At 44.7% G+C, this 5,565-nt stretch overlaps 1 protein-coding gene across 9 annotated transcripts in view; it reads left to right on the plus strand.

Annotated features, from left to right (window-relative positions):
* ANKRD11 (ankyrin repeat domain 11) overlaps positions 1-5,565 on the plus strand; it is a 211,311-nt gene that overhangs the window by 28,701 nt on the left and 177,045 nt on the right. For 6 of the 9 annotated variants that reach the window (XM_014536636.1, XM_014536637.1, XM_014536640.1 and 3 more), the window contains exon 1: positions 2,442-2,563. The exons of 1 other annotated variant lie outside the window; for it this stretch is intronic. The gene's annotated coding sequence lies outside the window, so the exon portion shown is untranslated. Of the gene's footprint in view, positions 1-1,779; positions 1,796-2,441; positions 2,564-5,565 lie in introns of those variants that run through there. 2 more of the 9 variants (XM_005862491.2, XM_014536641.1) reach the window with 2 other exon arrangements.

Consider the following 5,565-nt stretch of genomic DNA (forward strand, 5'->3'; position numbering starts at 1 on the left):
AGACAGCCATCAGCCCCTCACCCAGGCTGGCCAGGCACCCCAGTGGGGACCTCCACCCTGAAGGGGGTGTGCCCAGCCTGCAAACAGCCATCAGCCCCTCACCCAGAACCACTGGAGTAGATTGTTCTTTGTTCACTGATCTGCAGTGCTATCCATCATGAATTAGGTCTCCAGGTATTTCGGCTTTGTGTTTGAGCTTTTGTGTTTTCATCCCATTGGTTATCTTGTCCATCTTTGTGACACTATCACCTATCTTCATTATAGATGGTTCCTTTTTTCTTCCATGGACCTCTTCTAACCCCCCCGCCCCCCAAGGCTTCACCATCCAGTAACTTTTCTTTCTATAAACTAAGAATGATATTGTGTGATACAGGCTGTTAGAACATATCCAAAGGTCACTGCCATCAGACTCCACAGGCCCTAGTCTTAGCTTATATACACTACCCCACATTGATCATCAGGAGAATTAAGCTTGCTGCTACATATGAGGTGCATTGGAGAGGTGAATTGCAGGACAGGGTACAAGCTGGGATTCACAGTGGCACTAGGAGCAGTAGAGGATCATAGAAGTAAAGCAGATACCCTGGTAGTATGTAGGTGTGGCCAGGACAGCACAGCCTAAGAACAGAAAAGGGAGCCAGGGAGGCCTAAGTCTGATGTGGTGAGTTTGGACAGCCAGTTGGACACAACCAAGTGTGGAGTAGGAGTGGCATCTCATGAGAGATCCAGACTTAAAGTAGAAGAATTAGGGGCTATTTGCTTAGAGATGACAGTAGCAGATTGTGGAGTGAGTGAGAGATGGGAGAGAGAGAAAAACTGGAAGAAGGAAGAGATGAATGAGGAGAAATGACCTGTGTGGAGGAGGAAAGTATGAGGAGGGGAGGAGTCGGTCTGTTTGTTTGTTTAGCCATTAGTTACTCTCATAATTAAGATTGTTATAATAATCTTATTGAAACAAATTGTAGTTTTTTGGTTTTTGAGTGTCCTGTAGTTTTCAGTGTTGAAAAATAATTTTATTTTAATTCTGAAGGAAGTCAACTTAAAGCAATACTCTGATGGTAAATTTATAAAAGGGGGGCTTTAGTTGCCGTGATATTCATACATTTTGTCTAAATTATTTTCTTCCTTTTCAACTGCTTTAGTTTTATTCTTGCTGAATGACCATCCCACTTTCTTCTCTCTTAACACCTAAGGCAGCCATTGTCTGAGGTTCCTGTATAATACTTGCTGTTGGAAAATGGTGTGTCTTTTGTATTTGAGTTTTTCTTATTGAGGATAATCTACCAGGAAAGAAACTTGGATTTTCATGTTTTAATAGAAGAAAGTTTTACTTTACTTTTCAAAATAGAGATTCTACTCCTTTGCTTAAGGTGGGGGTGTTCTGTCAGATTGGTGGGAAGGATATGTATGTATGTGCAAAGGTTTCTGTGCTTGGTAGCAAAATATGTTGGCTAATGACAACGTTTTAACAGTGCAGTACTGTTATTAGAACACAGGTGTCCTTTTGGAAATTTGTGGTGATTTAAAGATGAAGAGCATCACCAGCATATTGAATTAAATATAGAAATTGAAGTGAGAAAGACATCTCATGTCTTTTAGAAAAATATTTTTATTGATTTCAGAGAGGAAGAGAGAGGGAGAGAGAGATAGAAACATCAATGATCATTGATTGGCTGCCTCCTGCACTCCCCCTTCTGGGGATTAAGCCTGCAACCTGGACATGTGCCCTTAATCAGAATCGAACCCGGGACCCTTCAGTCCACAGGTTGACGCTCTATCCACTGAGCCAAACCAGGTAGGGCGCGACATCTTATTTCTTAAACTGACAAATTGAAAGCATGTTTGTATGTGACGGGATAGTAATTGTGGATTGGTAGGTAGATATTGAGCTCTCAGCAGACACCATATTTCAGTGATGGCGAACCTATGACACGCGTGTCAGAGGTGACACGTGAACTCATTTTTTTGGTTGATTTTTCTTTGTTAAATGGCATTTAAATATATAAAATAAATATCAAAAATATAAGTCTTTGTTTTACTATGGTTGCAAATATCAAAAAATTTCTACATGTGACACGGCACCAGAGTTAAGTTAGGGTTTTTCAAAATGCTGACACGCCGAGCTCAAAAGGTTCGCCATCACTGCCATGTTTCAAAGCAAATCCCCCACACTGATGTATATATCTGCCAATTAACTAGCACCTTCCACCCTGCAGCCCCTTAGCAGGAGTCACCGTGACTGATCTTGTGCAATTTTTTAGGGAGTGAGCATTCCCCAAACATCCAGGATCTTAGCAGAAGATAACTCATCAAATGTTAGATCTCAGGAGATTATCTTGATTTGAGTCTTAGACTCACATGTATGGTGTGGCTGTATGAGTCTGATATTTCCCATCCACATACCAGCCTTTACTAAATAAGGATTGGATCTTGTCCCTCAGAGTTGATATTTGGATCCAGGAGACGTCTGTTGTGGACTGTATGGGAACACAGTGAGTGGACCAGCAGCATGTTTCATTAGTCATCATGTTAACACACAGGTCTTGGGGTTGTGACTTCTGAGGTGAGGGCAGCCTGCTCTTCTTCACAGCCCTGCTACGCCTGGCTTAAATGACTTTTGGGGAATCTTCTCATTTCTGTGGCCTTCTTTCTCAAACTAGGCATTTCTGACTTATTTTATAGGGGAAGGGTAATAAGAATTCTCCAGTGGGATAGTGGATCTGGATCAGTGATTTATTAGATTTGCTTGGGAAGCATTAAAAACAAACACATTTCTACAGTTCTCACCCCAGACTCATAGAATCTGATGCATCGTTAGTGGGTGGGAATATGTAAAAGACAAGTCATGGGTGATTCGAATTTTTGGAATATAGTGGGCATGTCTTCCCTGCAACCCATTTTTTCTTCAGTGCCTGTTTACAGCTTGGACCACTTGTTTATATCTAGTGCATGGAACAGGCTGGGCAGTGATAGAAGATCTTAAATTCCTGGTGGATAATACAATGTTAAGTGATGGTAGCTGGAAACTTCTACTTGCATTTGGAGGCCAGTGTCCTTCTCCAAGATACTATGGTTAAAAAAAAGAGTCCATGAATGTTACTAATCTTATGCATATTTGTAGCTGTTTTTCAAGTATTCTTTCACTGGTTTCTTATGTAATCCTTGGAGGCTGAGGGGACACCCCTCCCTCCCTTTCTGTCTCCATCTCTGTCTCGTTCTCTCACTGCTTTTTGAGGGAGATCTGTTAATCTGAGAGCTTAATATTGCTTGAATATGGACTAGTGGGCACTATTTCCTTTTCATTTTATAACAATATTTTTTGAAAGCTTTGTCAGTGGTAGTAAGGTAGAATAAATAAGTAGACTATAACTTGGCATACAGTTAAGTGTACCAGTGCTTTCAGGAATTGGTGGCTCTGGAAAGGAGAAAATATGGACACTTTATTCATAGAAATGTATTCATTTGTAGGTGAGTCAGAATGAAAGGCTCTGAGGAACCAATATGTTATGCCAAAATTCTTGAATCACCTGGGGAACAGTAGCTGACCAGGCATGGCCACTCAGCTGGGGCTTGTAGTAGAACATTCTAGATGGGGAGGGCTTATTACTTTGTATATTCTTTTTTTTTTTAAACAGGAGTGTCCTTAGAATTATTCTCTTTTAAAAAAATATTTTATTGGTTTTTTACAGAGAGGAAGGGAGAGGGATAGAGAGTCAGAAACATCGATGAGAGAGAAACATTGATCAGCTGCCTCCTGCACACCCCCCACTGGGGATATGCCCGCAACCAAGGCACACGCCCTTGACCGGAATCGAACCTGGGACCCTTCAGTCCGCAGGCCGACGCTCTATCCACTGAGCAAAACCGGTTAGGGCTACTTTGTGTATTCTTAAAATTTTGTCTATAAAGTATATTTGAGGTGAATTCTCATCAATTATCAAATAATAATTGTAAGCTGGATGGATTGGAAGGGCACAAATACTCAGAGGCAAAGGGTGAAGAACTTTATTGGGACAGTGCTTCTCTATGAAATATCGTCATTTGTGCTTGCTAGTATAGCAGTTAGTTATGTATTCTCATGTTTTCTGAAGGTTAGGGTTTCCTCTAATGTGTCTTATATGTGCATGTGTGCCATGAGACCAGAACACAGTGTTGGGCTCTGAGACAAAAGGATCTTATACGGAGTGGGGAGACAAGTGGTTGTACTATAGAGTTGGGAGGGGTGTGTGGGAAAAGTTTCCTGAGTGCGGTGGTGACATAATATAAAACAGTGTCCACTCTAGAAAATTTGAAAAATATTGACATTATTAAGGAAGAAAGTCAGCATCTCAGTGTGATATTGAAGGATGAATAGGAGATTGCCCAAGTGGGCATAGGGAGCCTCCTATGAGTGAAATGTGATGTTCTCAAGAAATTGGAAGAATGAAATTGCCAGAAGGCAGCTCAGGACAGCATCATTCAAAGCCTAATTTCCCTAGCTTTCCATTAGGGGGTTGTAACATTGATAGGTTGTGAAATAACTTAGTGGGATGCACCCACAGTAAAAACCAACACCAGCAGCCACTTCTCAGCAGTGTGGGTAATGAGTTGGTTGGTGTGTGTAGTTGGAAGTGGAGATAATTAAGTTGTTACGATAACACTAGGGGCCTGGTGCACAGATTTGTGTACCAGTGGGGTCCCTTGGCCTGGCCTGCAGGGATTGGACCGAAACTGGCTCTCCCACATCCCTGAGGGGTCCCAGATTGCGAGAAGGCGCAGGCCAGGCCAAGGGACCCCACTGGTGCACGATTGGCGTTGGGGAGGACTTCAGGGTGTGTCCAGCCCATCTTACCCAGTCCCAATCGGCCGCGCCCCAGCAGCAAGCTAACCTACCACTTGAGGCTTCTGCCCCCTGGTGGTCAGTGCGTGTCAAAGTGACTGGTCGAATGGTTGGAAACTTAGCATATTAGGCTTTTATTATATAGGACTAGAGGTCCGGTGCATGGGTGGGGGTCCCTCAGCCTAACCGGCGATTAGGGCCAATCAGGGCAGTCTCGCCCAGTCCCGATCGGGACCGATCAGGGTAGCCGGCCAGCCGGGGGGAGGGACTGTGGGAGGTTGGCTGTGGGAGCCCACTGACCACTGGGGGGCAGCTCCTGCATTGAGCATCTGCCCCCTGGTGGTCAGTGCGTGTCATAATGACCGGTTGATCTTGGTCGTAACAGTAGCTTAGGCTTTTATGTATAATAGACTAGAGGCCCGGTGCATGAAATTTGTGCTCAGCCCGGCCTGCACCCTCTCCAATCTGGGACCCCTTGGGGGATGTCCGACTGCCTCTTGCAATCCGGGACTGCTGGCTCCTAACCGCTCGCCTGCCTGCCTGCCTGCCTGATCGCCCCTAACCACCTCTGCCTGCCTGCCTGATTGCCCCTAACTGCTCCCCTGCTGGCCTGATTGCCCCTAACTGCCTCTGCTTTGCCCCACACCCGGGACCCAGGATTCCCTCCTCTGGCCGGTCGCAGGCACCCGGGACCCGGGCTTCCCTCCCTCTGGCAGGCCGCAGGCACTCAGGACCTGGGATGGCTT

The sequence above is a fragment of the Myotis brandtii genome, unplaced genomic scaffold (genome assembly GCF_000412655.1).
Source record: "Myotis brandtii unplaced genomic scaffold, ASM41265v1 scaffold165, whole genome shotgun sequence".
Taxonomy (NCBI): domain Eukaryota; kingdom Metazoa; phylum Chordata; class Mammalia; order Chiroptera; family Vespertilionidae; genus Myotis; species Myotis brandtii.